The sequence below is a fragment of the Camarhynchus parvulus genome, chromosome 10 (assembly GCF_901933205.1).
Source record: "Camarhynchus parvulus chromosome 10, STF_HiC, whole genome shotgun sequence".
In the NCBI taxonomy this organism is placed as follows: Eukaryota; Metazoa; Chordata; class Aves; order Passeriformes; family Thraupidae; genus Camarhynchus; species Camarhynchus parvulus.
Window position 1 is genome coordinate 8,991,976 of NC_044580.1, and position 20,681 is coordinate 9,012,656.

Consider the following 20,681-nt stretch of genomic DNA (forward strand, 5'->3'; position numbering starts at 1 on the left):
AATGTATTTAAATGATCCTTCATCTATAATTTATGTGCATTGCTTGTGTCAGGTCTGTATTGATTACCATTCTATTGGGTGTCAATTCACTCTCTCCAGAGATGCAGGGAGCAAAGCAGAGAGCTGGTCCTTCCATTGGAGCTCTATTAAGCTGTAATGATTTGCAGTCATCCATGCCACAGCAGCTGTGTAAGGTCACAGAACTCAGGACTGGAGCAGGCTGACCTGTGCAGTCTGGAGTTCAGCATCTCTGTGGAAATGCTTTGCTGTTTCTTCACTCAGACATGGGGGGTATTTTGCTCCAGAAGTTCAGTTGTTGTACATACCTGTGTTACTTGAAGATTTTAAATGTAAGCAGCTGCTCCTTGGAGTTATGGAGTCCAGTATATTCCCATATCTGGCTAGGCAGGTTTATGACCTGGATCATGTTTTTTAAAGAATCATAGCATGCACATCCTTTCCATTCCCTTTCCCTGCTTAGTCACAAGGTGTGAAATCAGCAGTCTTATATTGGAGGTTTTCCCTTCATTTTTCTTCATAAGCAGGAAAGGTTCAATATCTTCAAGATATTTTTTTAAAAAAACTTTTTTCAAAGTTGCTGTGTCTTTAGTTGTTATTACCAGTCCTTATTATTTGCAGTAATACTGAGCATTTAAATGAAGGGATTGAATGTGCAAAATTATATATAAATACAAAGCAAAACTCAGCTGATTAGCATTAAAGAGTTTATTATATGGATAGAGTGAAGGGCTGACATTGTAGGGGCTCTCCCTGAAATGCCACAAACCAGCCTGTTGCCAGCTGCATGTACTCAATGCTATAGAATCTATAGCTGTAGTGGGCAACTGCAGGTACAGTTTTCCCTGCATTGTTTTGAGTATCCATCACCTAAGGAACTGATCTTTCTGTGGTCATGTGTGCCAAAATTCTGGAGGCTGCAGTAGTTTACCATATCCCATGAGACCCAGGATGCAACACTTTGGATTACTTTTTTGTGCTTTTTAGCCAAGCTAGATAAATACCTCTGGACTGTGTGAAACAGGATTCTCTTGCAGTGGGGAGCTGTGCAGGTGGTGCATTTTGCAGAGCTTAGCAGGACCTGTTACCCTGAGTGCAGCACAGCACCGATGCTCTCATGCAGGCTGGGACTCTGCTGTATTGTGTAGGATCAGCTCCCATACAAATGTAGCCTTAACTCCCTGTCCTCACTGCTATGAATCCATTAAGAGCTTTTTCAGACTCAGCTTGTCAAGTAAGAAAAGCAGGTCTTGTCAGGTATTTGGGCGTGCTGTGTGCATTTCCATGGATGAATTTTTAGTATCTGAAGTGCTGAGTCATGTAACTTGGTAGATCAAGTACAATTAGAGTTAATTTTATTTTGCCTCCAGTCTTGACTGCAATCCTGAAAAGAAAGCTTGGATTAAAAGAATTTTTCAAAACCATATCCAGAGGGAACAAATACCACTGATTAACTTAATAGGTGAATAAGCATCATTGCACTACAGAAATATACCTCTAAAGTGGGTTCTCAGTGCTAGAACTCCAAGGGAAGGAGCTTGAAAATGACAGATATTTTCTCTGTGTGGTTTATTTGTAGACAATGAAGCAGTTGTAGGTTTTGGGTCTTTTATTTTTTTTGATGGTGATTTTGGTGGTTCTTTTTGTTGGGCTTTTTTAACTTTTATTAAGTATTTTCTAAAAATAAGGAAAGCCTGGATATTTCTATTTATTTCCTATACATTTATTTATGCTTTATATATTGAAAATCAGGAAGATTCTTATTTAAAAGGCAACAGAATCAGTGTAAGAAGCCAGATGTAGGAAATTGGAGAAAATGGCAAATTTTTTTGGTGCCAGTTTTGATGTTTATGAGATCCACATCCTTCCCTGCAATGTGCCAGCAAGGGCTGGTTGTGTATTAAAATTCCTCTCCTGGCTGGTGTGTCTGTGTTTTTCACCAGGCAGGAGAGCTCATGCTTGGACTTCCCTGGGCCTTTACTGCATCTAGCTCTCCATCTCCTGCAAAGACTATATTATATGCACTGGGACATGTTACAATTTCTTATTTTTCAGTACCTTTTACCTTAACTTAGAGATTACTGAATTATTTCAGAGATAGGTTGTCTCTCCATCAAATATCTGTTGGTTGTGGTTGTTTTTCCCTCCCAGATATAACTGTAAATATCTGAATGATATAGAAATTTTTGTTTCTAGTACCCTATAATGAAGTATCACTTCTTGTTACTGTGCTCAACAAACCCTTTATTTCATGCCTGAACAATGCCTGGGACAACTCACATGAGACATGCTAACACAGTTCTAACTTGTTCGAGGTTTGCCCTTGACTTTTTGTTGTACATCTAAAGGCATTTTTCTCTGCTTCAGGGAACTCTAGCAAGTGGCTTTTGGAAAAAAAGGTTTTTGGTTTTTTTTCCCTGTCATGCTAAGCTTTTGGGATTCCTTATGCTTGTGGAAATCCAGTGCAGAATTTCCTTTTTTTGCCACATAAGTTTTATCTGCAGCCTACCTGAGCAAAGATGTATGTTGATAATTTCTGATATTTCTGCACCAGTAAACACCCCTAGTTAATGTTGCAAACAGTCTTTTATTAAAGCCCTCTCTTTATCCCATCAACTACATTAAAAAAAATTTTGCTCTCTCAAAACTGCCATCATTAGTCTCAGCTCAAAAGCTTTAAAGGAGGTTTCAATTAAATGCAGTCAGCTATTATGCAAGTGGGAGGAGAATAGATAATTTCTATTACTTTTGTTTTGCACACAATCACTTGGAAATACTTACGTACTTCAACTGTGGTGAAGTAAGATTTACACATGCAGAGGTGTTCATCCTGTCAAAGCTTATAGTTGGATTTCCTTTCTTCCTATCAAAATAATTAAAAACTAAACTAACCTAAAATCCTATCAAGTTGTTTTCCTCCGTTTTAGAAACATTGTTATGGAATGGGAAATGTGTTCTTTCTATTGTATAGGTGGATTAGAAAGATATTCTGGTGTATATCAATTTATTTTTTCAAGGTATACTATTAAGTATTATTGGGAGAGGAGCTCATATACCTTGTTAGGTTTTCCATGTTTTCCTGACATGTCAGTAGTATAGGTACAGGAGAAGATACACCTGGGATATTGCACTGAGATACATTATGTCCTTTTGCTGCCATTTCCTGACAAAGAAAAAGAAAAGCTATTGTATTTTTAAGTTTTATTTATTTATTTTTTCTGATATCCACATCTTAGCATTCACTGTACATCAACATCCTGTAATTAAAATCAAGATCTCACATTTGTATTTGTAATGACTAAATCTGATATTTTGACATTTGATGATGAAGTAGAAACTGAACTAGAGGCAAAGCTGTCTTCAAAACCTTTGTGTTAGCTCATAATAATCTAATGTTTTTGAAAACTATTGGGTTGTTTAAAATTTTTTCTGAAAAGACTATGATTCATATTAAGCTTTGAGAATATTTTGGAAGTGGCATATTTTTTCAGACTTCAGTTTGGAAAATTATTCAGTTCTCTCTTCTTTAGGTGGGGAAGCAAAATTGGCAAGTTTTGATGAACTCTTTTCATAGCCCTAATCTGTAGATAAAAGGTATTCTGTAGGTTGTTTTAGTTACTTTAACCATAATACAACTACAGAATCCTTGAACTTTACAAAGGTCACACTAGTATTTAAGCTCTTTAGTGGTGCATTAGGAGGACAACAAGTGAAAGGTAGATTAACTTTGATTTTTTAACACACTTTCCCTTCCTTTTTAATATGAGATCAGTGTTGATGATAGTGGGGTATTCCATTTATCTGCTTTAAAGTGAATGCTATTTACATTATTGTAGATGTTGAGGGTTTTAAAGAAAGTGAGCTTGCTGTAAACTTTAAAACTTTTAGTTCAACTTGAATATTTTTTTTGCTGCTTTTAATAGACAATATATACCTGAATAACAAATGCACCTGCTTTTAAATCTGGCAATGTTTTCTATGGTGCCCAAATATTTTTCTGCAGAAATGGCCTGGTATTCAAGAGACATTGAATGGAAGTCAGGTGAAGGGAATGTGGATCTCTGCAACATATGACATGTATCTTGTTCCAGACAGTGGTAAACTGAGATGCCTCCTTCAGGTGCTGAATGCTGGACCTGTTTGCAGAGCAGATCTTTTCCCTTTTCAGCACCTGTCTGCCTCTTTCCTTGTTTTATGTCATGGTCAGTCAATATCTTCTATGATGGCAATTTTTCTTACTAATCTGAGCATGGTCCTGCATTTGATTTTCAGCACCCTAAACTCTCACAGCTCTTAATTAGTTGCTGTCCTTGGGCTGGTAAATGTCAGCAAATATTCCCTGTGTGTCCTTCCCTCAGTGCCAGCAGTGTGTTTGCCCCAGACTGGCTGTGGAATGTGCCCAGTGGCCCAAGCAGATGGTTCTGGCTGTGCAGAGCCTCGGCTGGGGCTCCTGAGGGAGCAGGACTTGTCCTCCCTCAGTGCCACTGGGTGCTTGACTGGCAAGGAACATCTTCTCAGTGCCTCCATCAACCTGTCCAATGGTACAGAACAGCCCTGGGCCCTGCCCACACTGAACAAGCGTGGCGTTGGTCTCCCTCTTACAAATAACAGTTCTCTTGGTTCAGTTTGAGTGTTCCTTGTTTTGCTTCAGAACTATGAGATGCATTGCTATTGGCAGTTTCATATGTGATTCCTGCTCTTCCTGTCTTTTAGGGTTTCCTGGTAAAATTTGACTCACAAAAGTAAAATTGGACTTTATTAATGTATGACCTTCAAAGAAATCCCCATTTCAAATACACCTAAACAGCAAGTGTTTTCCATATGCAGTACATTTCTGCAGATCAGAGTCCTAAGCTCTACAGCTGAAACAGCTGCCCCTTGGTGGCACTCGAGCAGGTGTTTCTCTCATCACTCAAAGCCACCCACTTGACATCTGATTTCCAGATGCTCTGAAATGGTACCTTGTAACAGGCTATTTTGTGCAGTCCTGCTTATGTTCTGATCTTTTATTCACTGTTTTCAGGACATATATTGGTTTCCTCTTACAAAAAAAAAAATTTGGATTTGAAATGAGCTCATCTAGCTTTTTAGGAAGTTACAGGATGTATATCTACGTCAGGCTGCAACTTCTGAAGTTTATTTCTGTGGCTACAAATGATTATACTCATGGGGTGGGCGACTCAGCAGTGCTTATCTGCAAGCCTTTAATTTCATCTGTCTGATTAGCGCTGTTTATTTTTTCACCTGGCACCCTGTTACTTTTCAAGCTTTCACCTGTGGTTGTCCTCGTAGATGTCCCTAATTTCTCTCAATTTTCTTGACATCTACAGCAGGTGTCTTTGGCCTGAATGCTCCTCAACACCTGCTGCTGCCTTGCTGATTCGCTTTTAATATGTATCTCAACTGCTACGTATAGTGGGGGAGAGTGAGGTAATTGTTCTTATGTTATGTGAAAATTGGTTGTGATTTTTTTTTTAATAGATAAGCTAATCTTCCAGTGGAAAAAGAATGGATTCCTTCTCCACCTCATTTTTGCTGGGTGTTTTTTTTCCTATTTCTTTCCTGTCTGTATGCAAAAAAAACCCCAACACTTTTCAATTTTATCCTAGTAAATAAATGGGAAATGACCAATGAGAAATAAGATAAGATGCTGAGAAAGACTCTTGTACTTTCTTTTGCAGGAATGAAATGTCAGTATTACTTTCTTTTGCCTTTTCTTGTTTAGGAGATAAGATGTAAAATATACAGGTTTTTGAAATGCCTTTTTCCTTACATTGCAGCAGGTGAAGAAACAAAACCTTGAGGCTTTGGTTTTCTATCTGCTTCACCAAAAATAAACAATACCGTTGTGTAACATTGGGAAAGTTATACTACCCTGAGATTCTGAATATATAGTTGTTCCTCTGTGCAACAGTAAGATATCAAAAGAAAGTTACTGCAGGTTCTAGAACAGCAGTAATGTTGTGTCAGTGATGGCTTAGGATTTAAGAATTGCTATGTTCATGGGCACAGATAAAATCTTTTATGAGATCAGCTAGAATATTCTCCTTTCCAGACTCAAATGACTGATCTAATGAAAGATAGCTTGTTATTACGAGTCTCTAGGCTTAGGCCTTTTTCCTGTTTTTTTTCCATCAGCCTCTGTCATTCAACCTGTTTCATGAACCCTTTCTCTCAGAGCAGTGATGACTCCCATGAATTTCAGAGAAAGCTCTTTATGTCCAACACCTCTGAAAAGCAATTCTGTCCCTTCTGTCCCAGGCTGATCACACAGAAACCAAGAGCTCATTCTCCTCAGTTTGAGAAGAATTATGACATTCCTGTTGGAAAGCTTCTGTCTCAGCAGAATTTCACACACCATCCCACCTCTCCACCCCTTGAGAGACCTTCAAGCTATGAATCTGCTTTTTTCAGAAAGAGAATGGGAACAGTCATTTCCCAGGTAAACTAGATCTGAAGTTAATGGTTGATTTACACAAATAATTGCATCTATTTTCAGTTTATTTGTTTTCAGAGTTCTTATTTCTGGGTCCTTTGGCTTTGGGGGCTGTGTGGCTTGTTTGAAGCTGGAGTATGGAAAAATAGCTGCAATCACAGAAAAAATTCTTTTTTACTTATTTTTCTTTTTTAGTATTATATACTAAAGAACTCCCAACTTTTACATTCTGATCATTTGATGCTTTTTGTTATGTTCACTGAAGCCTGCAAAAATAATTTGGATATTAAATCTATAATTTGTGCCCGTTCCCTTGTCTTTCAAAGTTAGCAGATATGTGAGATAGTAGTTTCAACAATCAGTGATGAGGGAGAATCATTAAAGGTCTGTCCCTAAGGAATAATTTCATGGTATGTAAACTTTCTATTAAAACAAAAGCAAAATCAAAAACAAGAAAAAAAAAAAGAGAAAAGCAGAAGTTTTAGGGCAAGCCGAGCTTTCCTCCCCAGACCCAAGTGGGCAAGGGGGAGATGGGCATCTTTTACTTTTATCTGACACAACTAGCTCTGTGCAGACCTTGCTACAGAGTTTTCTGAGCCCTCTGTTTTCTCACAGGGAATATTTTGATGCACAACAATAAATGTTCTACTAGTATGGTAGTGGAGAGAAATAAAGGGGAAAAGTATGGGAAATATCTGCTTCAAACCGTGTTGTAGTTTGAGCAACATGTCTGACTGGTATCCATGTGTTAAATAAACAATTTGTCTCCTGAATGTTTACAGAGAAGTAACATGGCTGATTTATTTTGTGAAGCCACTGTGGTTGCTCTACCTTGTCATCAGAATCCTCATGGATATGCAATGCTAGGTCAAAAATGAAGAGTGTTTTTTGATGGATCTGGAAGGAAAATATAACAAACAAAAACCCCAAGTGTGTGATTTGCACTCTTGGAAGTTCTAAACTCAGAGAGATGTCATTTAAAAATATTTCCTGTTTTCTCTTACTTAGTCTCAATACGTCAGGCTCAGCTAAACGAAGAACTAAATTAAAACTGTCATTTCAGCTCATAAATAACAGATGTCTCACCCATTTAATTATTTATAGTCTTGAATCTTTTAAAAATGAAAATGGCTATACACATTTTTAATGTAGTTCTTGGTAATTTGCTGCATGAATGATAAGATTCCAGATAATCCCAGCACACAAACATGAAAAATAAAACTTTGACTGACTCACTTATCTTATGTGACTGCTTCTTCAATCCCCTGTGACTTTTTTTAAATTAAAATTTAAGTGAAATCTAATCACAACAAAATGATGTTCATACACTTGCATTAATAATTTATCTGCTAGAGATCACAGAGAAGGTAGTATGGACATGAGAGATTCATTTACTGCCTGAAAATCAATGCTTTCTCTTTTTCCTAAGATTTATCTTTTCGTCTCTGTGAACTGTGTTTGGATGGTTCACAAGTCTGAAATAACAATGGTGAAAGAAATTAGGACTGTGCCAACATTAAAAACCAATACCCTACCCCCAGGAAAACCACCAAAGCCCACTCTCCCACATTCTGTAGCTGGTGGTAAAATTATGTCACTTGCCTTAATGACTTCTTCTCTTTTTATGAACACAGCTAATCTAGTGAAAGATGAACTCAGTGGGTTAACAAGGATCCCCTGGCAGAGCTCAGTGTGCTGTGTGTGAGCTGAAAGAGGAAACATGGGTGTGGAGTGATTACAGAAAATGCAACCTGAGTGCTCTGGGGAAGGTGGGAATGCCAAGGACAGGAGAAAGATGTCAATGAGCTGAGGAGAGCTGCTGAGTCTGGCTTGTGGGTGTAAAAGGCAGCTTAGGTTTTGAATGTGAGTGACTGGAATATCCATATAAACTGATTAAGACTTCCTTGGTGCTTAATCAGCTGAACCAATATTGGGGAATAAATGTATAAAAGCATTTCTATGCATGCCAGGTGACAGAGCCAGACAAATCAATCTTTTGCAAACACCACCCGTTCAAACTTGGCTTCCAGCTCAGTGCAGTTTGTAAATATTATGTCAACATGATACTGCATAACAAAGGAAAAGTAATATACTGGCATCCATTTTCTCAGCTGTAGGGAAATCTAGCTGGCTATTGTAATTGAAGAATGACAAATCAGGATTACAGATTTCTGTTCTTAGAAATGTTTGTGTAAGGATTGATAAAGGTAAGTAAAATAATGATTTAAAAAATCTGATTCAATTTGTGGCAGTGTCCCTTTAATGATGTTTTGCACTAGTGCAGAATTGCATATTGCAGCTTCTTACTAGACACTGCCCTTTGCATTTCTAGAAAATATTTTCCATCATTTTGACATTTCATTTAAAATGAAATATAGAAGATATTAGAAATTCATGTTCATGACAGGTATTATTTGTTTGACTTTGAAATATACAGAGAACACACATTAATGCACAGTGACTGAAGTGTTACAGGGGTGTGTGTCTGCATATTCATGGGGCTCCTCTTTACTCCACAAGCAAGTGTTGTGGAATCAGAAGAAGACTGACCTTTTATAGAACTAAAAATATGTGTGTGCAACAATGAATAATTTAAAAAAGGGCCAGCTGAAATGCCTTGCTTCCTTACGTATGTGTGTATAACCAAGAAAGAATGTTGTTTCTTCTTGCAAAGGTGCATGATTTCACCACGTTTTCTAAATTGCTTTTGTTTACACATTCAGTGCAAAAATTCTTATTCAAACTGTTTTGCCATTTTGCCATACAGTTATATCTGCTCTTTTTGGAGTTCCTCATGGGGAATGTGAAGGCATTATACTTCTGGGCTGGAAAACAGGTTATTTTAAGTTATACTGAAGTGTAAGCTGAGGGTTACTTAAGTGGAAGTTTCTGTTGACCCTTGTACTTTTTAATTATTTGAGAAAGATTTTTTTATTAGGAGTCCTTTTAACAAATTCTATTCTCTCTATACTAGGGAGGAAACAGGGACACCTTTTTCTTATTAAAATGCACTATGTACATATGTGATCAGAGCAGAGAGTAAGTTGGTTGAAACTGTTACGAGGGTGAAGGAGTTCTGATTGACAACCCCTGTTTGCTGACCAGAGGAAGAAGAAGCCTATTTGAATTTGAACTCACAGTTGCCTTTCTTTTTGGATTCACTGCTCTGTGAACAGCTACTCTACACAGTTTTTGATGACCTGATCCACTCTTTCATAAATCCAACACATTGCAGGGCGCTGAGGGAGACATTTTCATCTTTCCCTTTCTTCATATCAAGCATTTTACAAAGCATATCTTGTTACTGAGGAAAGTTATTTTGATTTATACACCTTTTTCTCAATTTGTCAACCATTTGTATTGAACCTTGAGCTCAGGTGAGTTTCACATTTAACACACTCACAAATTTAGTATGCAAATGTAAAGCTTTCATAATGCTGATCCTGAACTTATGCCTGTGAGTGTTGAACTGTGTGGCATAGCATCTGTGTCTTTGTAAAACTTAGAGTGGGAAGTTTGTTTATGCAGCTGGAAGAAGCACAGGCTGTTCTCCTTATCCGAGGTGTTGCTACTTTTTCCTCCTGAAGCTCTTGTCTGTTGAAGGGGAAGTTCTAATTGTAACTGCTCAGCACTTAAAAAAAAATCTGTTTTTCCTTAACTATTAACTTTTAACTTTGTTAGTTGCCATAAAAGGTGCAAGACTCTTTTATTTGTATTGGGAATTGTCTCAACCTGGTGACACTTCTTGTTCTTCTGTCCTAAAAATATTCATTTAATCATAGTGATTGCCATATTATTAATGAAAAACAGATTTTGTTCTAGTCTGTGTATCCCTTTTTCTATGCAGTTATTGCAACTGCACATGAATATTAAAAAATGAGCAGAGTCAATTACTAAATGCTTATGTGCAACCCCTGAATTTACATGTACAATTGTACAGTTTGGCAATACCCTGCTTTTGGTAATGTAGGTAACATTTGTTGGTGATGTGCATCATAGGAGAGACGGCATGAACTAATGCAGAATAACTGACTAGATCATTACAAGAATGAAAATCAAACAGGATTAATAAGTAGATATATTTATAACTGGGATATACTTCTTAAAATGTTTGATGGAGAAGGAACAGGACTGTTCCCCAGTCTGACTGTTATCTGGAACTGATGTCTGTCTTTAGCCCTGACATATTTGTAGGGTCCCCAAGAACTGCTGAATAAAACAAAGAGTTGGTTGGGAAGGGACTGCATCTGTCTGGTATGCTGGGAGAAGTAAAAGATGATAAATCTCTTCTGCAAATTTGCCACAAACACCCACAGACCAAACCACTGGATTAAGTCAATAATCTCTTCTCAGTCTGAAGTTTATAAACCTTGTAGGATTGTATTATTTTGTTCAAATTCAAATAGCATATTTTCCAACCTTCCTTTGCTATTTTCCCCATAACTTCAGTTTCTAGTTGGAATTTTCACAGACCTTACACTCTTGAAAGCCAGTGCTGGATTTTTTTCTCGGGCAAAATGGTCTGTGATCAAGAGCAGCTGATTATGTACTCTCCCTGCATGCATCAGCATGTTGATTATGTGAAATCTCATGAAGAATTACAGTCAATGCCAATCATTGTCTAGCTGAAGGTCAAATTTTACATTCTTCTACTGATGTAATTTTTTTTTCTATAGTAATCTATAAACTGTGTAAGGAAACCCTGGAATAGATGTTCTTAACAAAATGTATTTATGCTTTTGACTACTGTTTTGGCATGCAAAATCAGAGTTCTGTTCTTGTTCAACATGCTATTTCTCTAATGTTTATTGATACCCAAGAAATGAAACACTAAGGGCCCCAGGGCAAGGAGTGTTCAAAGATGCCAAGTGATGCTCAACCATTAGGCCTGGTTTGTGCAGGGCCTGCACTGGGTACTGCAGAGGGATGTACCCCTGCTCAGTGCAATTCCCATGGCATTATTCACATTCATGTTGAATCTGCTTCTGCTTGAGCATCTGGATTGTGTCACCACTGCAGATGATGCTTTGAGGGATTAGTGCCATGTTTGTGCCCTAGAAGTCCCAGGAGCGCAGCTCATTGGCTTGAAAGAGATTGGCCAAAAAAAGTGTATTATTCAAATATCCTTACTCAGTGCTGTGTCTTTTCTGATTTATTTAGTTTATATTTAGCAAGTCTAATTAATTGCTACCTAGCAATTGCTTTGTATTGGGCTTCTACATGAAACAACCACGTATCTGGCAGATTGAGGCAGTCAACAAACACTTCACTAAGTTTGATCAATAGAAGGGTGTCTTTGTGGAAATAGGTACACAGTGTAGTGAGCCACTGTTAACTCATGAAATGTTTGTCTAACTAAGCTTGTAGGAGACTTGGAAAGCCAAAAAATTGCAGAATCATACCCCCTACACTCCCAAAAGGAAAGGATCCTGGAGTATTCATTTCATGTCAGTTCCTTGCACATGCAATGTCAAGGCTAGAGATTTTGAGAAGGCAGTTAAGCTGTATCATATATGTTATGTCTTCGTATTAATTGTAGATGGGTTATCTTATACTAATATTGTTTAATATGGGGACTATAAGTGTAGCATAGGAAGATTTCCCTTTGATACTGTATTTCTGTTAATTTTAAATACAAAGCTGCTCTGTCCCCCACCCTCATTCCCAGTTATCACCTGCTTAAGGACTAAACTTTCCCTTCCAGTTTCTAATATAATAATATATACCAGTGTTCAGAATACAAAGTAAATAGTAAATCAATTTTGCACTCTTTTTCATAATGTCATAGTAACCCCACTGTGTCTACATGGTAGAAATGGAGTATTTTCCCTGGCGAAATGGATGTGCTTTTATTTTGCTTCCTGCTCAAGAACAGCTGTGTTCAATGGGGAGCTCACTTAAAGGGCTGGCTGGAAACGTTGTCCTAATGAGGTGAGGTAAGGCTTTGTGCTCTGAATCATGGCTCTGCACATACAGGGATATACACATTGGAGGAACTACATTCAAAGCTGATGATCAGTTTTTGTAGTGGGATATGGCTAATTCAGGAACTCAGAGAGTAGAGGTGAATAAAGATTGCTTTGCAACTTGTCTCAGTCAGAAATGGAATTTTATTGCGGCTTTGTCTTCCCTAGATGAGATAGGGATAAAGGAGACTCTGACATGACCAGTATTTCTCTAGTAGATCATGGACATAGATTTTTGTGTTAGATGCCTTAATGTTGCTACTAAGGGAGAAGCTTGGATATTTGAAATATCCACTTTGAAATTCCTCTTAATGGAAGAATCAAGTTTTATTATTTTTTTACTTTTAGATAATTTTTAGCATGTGCAGGAAATAAATTGTCAAAAACCCCAACACCCACTGAACCTGAAATCAGTTTGAATTCTGACTGCTGCTCTGATATATTGAAGTTAGATAGTTTTTCCATCCATGGTAGGTTTTATTCTCAGGTTTCAGTGTGAACTCAGTTGATTAGAGCATGGTGCTAACAGCATCAAGATGATGGATTCAATTCCTGTAAGGGCCATTCTCTTAAGCGTTGGACTCCATGATCCTTGTGAAACCCCTCCCACTCAGAATATTCTGTGATTCTGGGATCAGATTTGCAGTCACTAATTCCCTTTATTAGAAGGGAAGGTGGTGTATTGTGGGAGGTTAAATCCGCCTGGAGGTACCATTTCATATTTGCTGACACATCCTCGCAGTTCCTGTAGTGCGCAAGCAGTCATGCTCTAATAAATATTTTTCCTGTGCTCAGTAGTGGAAAGGAATGCATATTTTACTGAGCAGACAAGACTTCATGAAGAAGAGCCATTTTCTTATAAATTATGTAAATATCAGATCTTATGGTGTTTCTTAAAGAAGAATGTGGTGAGAGAAATAGCTATATATTTCTTATGACAGCAAAGTCTACAGAAACACAAGTTTTGTTATGTGTCAGCAGCTGTGGCCAGATTAAACCCAACACTGTTTTCCCACAGTTTTTTAAGTATAACAGGATTTTACCTACAAAAAACATTTATACACTAATAGAGATTTCTCCTGATGTGATTTATGCCAGTGTGCTTCTTAGCATTGAACTGATTTTCAGTGAAGAATCTTTTTTCCTTTTTCTAATATTTAGTGCTGGTAGGAAAGGAAGGCAGACATAGTAGCTCTCATTTATTAAATTGTATGGGTCAGATTTATGCCTTTCTAAGAGAGATAGTATTTCTCATTTAATTTCTTGATTTGCAAAATTTAGATACAAGTCAATGTGGTAAAGAGTGTGGTACCTTAATGTGATCTCTTTTGGGACAATTTCTTCCAGGATTAAGCAAGTCACAATAAAAGACTAAAAGACTGTTAGAAAAAAAAAATCAAAATATAGAAGTCTAGGGAACGGTCTATGCATAGTACTCCTTTAAGCAACTCAATTAGAGTTGAATTGTTTAGTAAGTTATTTTTCATCAAAAATTATTACTTTGTTGGAATTTAAAACTACTGCTTCTGTAGTGTAATTCAGCATGCATATACCTTGTGGCTTTATAAGTATTCTTGTCAATTCAACTTCAAAGAAAGTGATTATGGCAGATGGCAAATCAAAGGCTCTCAATGCTATTCCACATATACTCGCAGAAGATGGGTAAGATGAGAAAAATATCACTAGGTCATACCAAAATTCTATCTAGTCCAGCAGCAGATTCTCACAGAAAAGTATTGGAAGACGCTTTTGAGAAAAGGGTCATTTTATATTCTTACAGCAATCAATAGTTTAAGGACTTCTAAGTGAAGAGTTATATCTGAACTGTCATATCAAATATCTAGTGACAGACCTATCCTTCAGGAGTTTACCTAAACCTTTTTAAGACATTTATAGTTTAGCCCTTGCAACAACTGTGGCACAGATGCAATTTTTCACAGTTCAGTTGTATGTTTTGTGAAGAAATATTTCTCTGGGTATGTTCTGTGCTTAATACCAGATAATGCCTAATAACCATAGTCCTGTTCACCCTGTCTGTGCCCATTTCCCTGCCCTGCTCCAGTGTGAGCCAGCCTGGTACTTGACAGGGAACATGTGCTTTTAGCTGCTCAACCAACAGTGGTGAGCATTTGAGCTTGGCTTTCATCCTTTTCTCTGTCCTCATAGATATACCTGTTGTTGCTTGGTTGTGACACTGATCTTCATTGGGATTATTAAGGATGGAGGTCTAAGCACTCTGAGATTGTGAAAACAGTGCCTGTGATTTGCATATTGTTCAATATGCAGATTCTACTGCATTAAAGACACTAAGCTACATATTTGCACCATAAACACTGTGTGAGATTGTCCCTTGTGTCACTTCATCCCCACAGCCCAGCAGATCATTTTTACTGGAGAGGTTTTCCCCTTAAGCATTTATTTTTGCAGATATGCAAGTTTTGCCTCCTAAGGCATTATTTCCCTTGAGGTTGCTTTCCCTCACAGAGGAAATTATTTATGGCTGCAATAGCTTTGATGATTGTTAATGGCATATACTGCATTTATGAAATGCTTTTTTCCTCCTCTCCCAAAATATTTCAGGATAAATTGTTCATAGCTCCAAAACTCTCTACCATTCTCCCTGTGTCAGGAAGACTCAGAGAGTCGGTGTTTCTCAATAGCAGCTTTGTGTGAAGCTGAGGATGAAACAGAGGATAATGTGCCTCCTTTCTAGTTCAGCACTTCTGGGCCACCATACAGATTTAAGCAGCTGCACAAAATCCTCACTCAATCCACTTTGGGTTTGACTCAAATCCTTCTAGAGAATGATTTCACAATTTAGATGATATTTAAAGTCATCCTTGCTCTTCCTTATTTCATCACATATTTGGGTTGGTTCAGTTTTTCCACCTCCAGTTTTTCCACCTCCATGTTCATTCCAGGAAAATTCTCTCTCCCAAAAGAAAGCACCCAGGGCAGTCCAAGAATATTGATATTACAACGAGTTGCTATCTCAGTATTTAGTCAGAGGAGGATTATTCATTGGAGTGTAGATTGGTTTTTACTGCTGGCTGCAGCAGGAATGCTTCTGCTCTGCAGAGTTTTATTCCTTTCTAGAGTATTAAAAGGGAACTGAAAGTATGAGTCTGTGCCACGCAAGGAATATGTGATAAATACCTGAGTGGACCTGTGTTCATCTTAATAATTCAAAACTTTCACTATACTTTTTCCATTTTATTGTTTCATATGATATGCCCCTACTTCTAATTAAAAATGTTTCATTTCTAGTACTTTGGGACAATATCTGAGGTATAAACAGCCACTGACTTTTGGTACATATTGTTTAGAATTTCAATTTCTGTTTCATTGGATTTATTTTTGTGTCTGATTTGGGGGGTCTTCTTTTTTGTTGTTGTTTTCTTGTTTATCATTGCATAAATATCTTCATTCCATAAATTCATAATCCAGTCAATTTGAGAGACAGTTAAAGTTAACAAAATCTTTAGAGTTTGGAAAGTTGCAGATAAGAAATCTGTAATACTATTGTGGCAGCATGGAATAAGGAGTAAATTAGGAAATCTGAATTTAAAATAAGCAAATTGCTCAGTATCTGTTCTTTGCTAGTGGGTAATTTGAAACATTACTTATTTATTGCCATAATAATTTATTAATAAAAATGTTATTTATTTATGACATATCCATGCATTTGCTAGGCAACTCATAAAATAAGACTGATATTTACTAAAAAGTGCTTATGTACTTAGAGTGCATAAAATTTCATATTGATAAATGGTAAAATATAATCTGTAAATCCAGGATATTGGTGATGGAAGACTGTTATAAAGTGTAGGAAAAATTTAAATTTTTTCTCAGTAGTGGAATTCTATTAATGTAATTTTGAATTTCTGCTTCATCTCGTTTTCTAATTCTTATTTGATCTCTTGGACATTTTTCCTAGTTCAATACTTGATTCTCATCTTTACACTATGTGTTATGGGGGAAAGAAGGATAGTCATTTTTGTATTTGAAGCTACAAATGCCTTAAAAAATTGCTGCATATTTTAATGAAAAGTGAATTCAAATGATATTCTATCCAATACTTAATCTTAGCGCTTCAAGCACAAATTTGAGACAAAGAAAAAGTTGAAAAGCTGTCAGGTAAGGGTGTTTTTGATTGGTTGGTTTTGTTCAATGCAGATTTTTTTTTATTTGTGTTTTCTTTGTTTGTTTCAATCTCTTTTTTTTGGGGTGGGGGGGCATTCTCTAATGTTTATTTTGGGCCGAGGAGTAGAAAAGTGAAAGTAAATGCATATGTGATGATCCGTTTGTATTTCAGTAAATACAGGGGGTTTTGTTTGGTTTTTTTTTTTTTGTTAAGACAGCTTTGGTCCAGTAAAATGAATGCTGTGACAATTTACATAACTTGACATGCTGTTTTTTCAACTGATAAGAACACTGGGACTGCTAAAATCAGGCTTCCCTTCCTGTGGCTTAAAAAAATCTTGTAACAACAGATCGCTGCCTTGATATTTAGATGATTAATTTTTTATGTTTTAAAATGACAGTAAAAATCCTGTTTGTTTTAAACTAAGGTTCATAGTAAGAACCTAGGCTGTTTTTCAGAAGACTGTCTTAAAGGCACAGTGCAAGTGTAGGTGAGAAGCAGAGGGAGATGGTAGGTGGTGAGTCAGAGTACCTTGTAGTTTTCAGTTAGGATGGTCATTGCAGGGTCTGGAACCAAACATTATTATTTCTGCCTTGTTCAAAAATCTTTAACACAAATCTTTGCATTCCAGATAAATCCTTCAAATCTGATCAGTTCTGTGTTTATAGGTACACTGAAGGAATGTTCCATCTGAGCTACTCTTAAATGTTTGCTTTAGGATGAGATGAATTAATAAGCTCTATTGACTTTTAACTAGGTTTCTATTTATTTTGAAGGGTGCCCAGGGTGAGAAAAACCTACAACCTGTTGACAGAATGTTATAGCTGTGCTTAAATTGCCTTAATGGTGATCTGCAAGTCCCAAACTATGAGTTTTATTGTGTTATCATGTATACATCTCCAGTTTCCTTCAGACTGATAACCACTTGAGAATCTAAAATCTAGCCTTTTAAATTCATGTGTGGCCACCTGATGATCTACTGACTGAATCAAACCTTCCTGTTGGATGACAGCCCTTCCTGTTAGTGAGACAGCTGGGAGGCCAGTGCTTGCTCACATCCCACAGCTTGAGCTGCCACATTTGGTCGCATAATAACTTGGTCAGCTCTTGGGGACCTTCACTCCAGTCAGTGCAGTTTATAGAAAACTTTGTGAATGACCCTGGTAGGGGAATAGGAGATATTATTCTGATTTTTGGAAAAGATTGGAGGATGGAGGTTGCTGTATTTATATTGAACTGTCCTTAGGTGGATTTGTATTCATGATCTGGCATCTGTTTGCACTATTTTTATCTGATGTGATGGCCAATAGCTTTTAATTTTTTATTTTATTCAAATTAAATTATAAAACTAATTTAAATCCACAGAATCTATCCTTGCTCTTTCTTTCCAAAAGTTAAATTTATCAAGAACCGAAGAGATACAGAGTTAAATGCAATCTTATTCTACGTGCTTTTGCAAGGTATTTGTTTCCATGACCAGAGTTGTTGCCTGAAGCCCAAGACAATCATAGTCTGAAATGAGAGTAGTTAGCTCCTTCCTTGCTGAGATGGGAATTCGTTAACAGACTTTTCTGCCTACTAGCATTACTCTAAAATTTTAAAGTATTTTAAATGCCTTCCTTAACCCATGAATGTATGACACAATCTGATGTTAACAGCATTCTAGTGAAAGGAAATTCTTCTTTAGGTTTTATCTTGTGAACAAGTGACTATAATAAATGGATGTGTTGTATGTTGCATGGCTTTAAATACTGTAGCAGTATGAAATAAGTTGGAACTTGGAGGAAGGAGAAGACAGGACAGAAAAAGAATAGAATCATCCATGTCAGAGAGAGCAGGAATGTGCATTCTGTGTAGCTTTCTTAATATTTGACATAGGTTTTGATTGTTTTCTGACTTTTTGCAGTTTCTAGCCACCTCATCTTATTTTAAATGTAGCACTTGATAGAGAATTTATTTAATAAATTAAATTCATTTAATCATTGACTACACTAATGCCAAAACAAATCCACCTTACAACCATGAATCACAAACCCATTGGGATGTATCAGTCTATCTCTGCCACAAAAGCTCACAGAAAAGATGGCCTTTGCAAAGTGCCTTGAATATTGATGAATCAGGCCCTAAATTTTACAAAGCCAGTGCAGTTGGAAATGAAGATCATCTTTGACTGACATCCTTGACTGACATAATTCTGTTCAGGCTAGGAAGTCAGTTCTCACCACATGAGAATTTGACTAACTGAATGTTAGGTTTGTGATCTAACATCTCATCTGCTGCATTAAAAATGTTTATACTCTTGCCCTTCTGATGCTAGGATCTACCTGTGTATCTTTTCCTGATATAATTCCAGTCTTTAAATATTTATATGCAGGCTTATATAATCTCATTTTTTTTCTAAAGACATTATGGAATCCTCCCTGGCAATTTCTGAAACCAGTAGTGTACTTGTTCTGGTCTGAAACAGCGCTGGGGAAGTTAAATAGAAGGAATGGAGTTCCCATGTCTGATGTGCTGGGTTTGGGGTGCCTGGAAAGAAGTTGATGGAGAAGAGTGGAAGAAATGCAGCAGGTCTTTCATGGTATCAAAGAATTGCAGATACAAAAGAATGTGAGAGATTTCTACCCCATTCTCATAAGATATAAAAGTCATTAAAGGGCAGCACGATTCAGTGTTCTGTGTTCTCCAAGCATGTTTCACTTTGATGTTGCTTCTGTGAACGGAATTGTTCCTTACTGCCCAAATCACAGTGGTACTTCAGCCGTGGCAGTGCTGCCTGATGAGCTTGACCAAAGCATGCCCAGGGTGAGGGAGCCTGCACCCCTCATTACACACTGAATTTCACACTGCAGAATTGTTTCCTAGTGGTTTTCAATCTTCCTTCCTACTATCAGCATAGGGTCAGAAAGTTGTTTTTAGAGGTGGTAGTTTGTGAGGGGATTTCATCAGAGCCTTACAAGAATTTTTGTGTATTTAAAAACAGCTGTCTTAATAATAATGTATACTTTACTGGTGTTCCTGCAGCCATTCTTTTTTTTCCTTGATTGTTCATTTTTGTCTTAGAATGACAGCCCTGTCTGAGATGTAAATTAGATGCAAAGGAAGCAAAGCATAATTTCTGAATTCCTGACTAGCAAGCAGAGTGATAACGCAGAGGGTAGAGAAGTTTCAAGGGCCATGACATTGAGAATCTTTTGGGGCATCTGTCAGTATTTTTCAGTGTCAGCTGACAAGACTGAAAATCTGAATGTTTTCGCTTTTGGTCCTGGATCTGGACAGGACTGGGTGGTACAGGGGAATAAAAATCAGCCAGCTTCTCCATGGTTAAGTCATAGTAGGATTAAAAAATCTTTGGTCTTCCTGTTCTATGTAAGGTTTTCTGTTGCATTCATGCCTGTTCAATCTGAGTACAGAGCAGCCATGTGCTCATGGAGATCACACACTCTGCTCATGGGTGACAAAAGTGCCTGATGAGAATGTGTGCTACTAAAATGCAAGATGTAATTAAAACAAATCTGCCCTCACTGAAGTAATGCAAAATAAAAGCTGCTAATGAAAACATTTTATCTTTATAATTCATTCATGACCACAGGCTAATGCAGCAGAGCCTGGGACAAGGGGCAGGATACAGGAAGGCAGGTTGATAACAAACGTATTGAAAACCCTTTTTTCCCCCTTCATTTCTGCACAGCAACACCACAAGGATGGGCCTTGTTTATAGGCAGGAAGTAAGATATTTTGCCATTGGAGCATAAACATGTTCAATTTCCAGTTATCATAAAATTGCCAACTGTTCTTTCTGGAAATTCTCAGCTTGTTTTTATCTGCAAGACATGCATTTTGAATGTTTCTGTTGGTGGTCATGCTGTGGTAACAAGATGCTTCCACCTCAAGGCACTCAGAGTTACCCACAGTAACAAATACCAGCATAATTACCCTGAAGACGCTTAGAGCTTCCTCCTTTTTAGGCCCTGTACAAGGGCAGAAGGGTGAACTAAGCAATGCTTAGCTCTGCTTTCTCACACAAATGAATGACATCTCTAATGTGAGCAACAAAGGCAATGCTAAAATTGTTACAATTAATCAGTCATTCAATCTGTGCTGAAGGAGTGAAGGC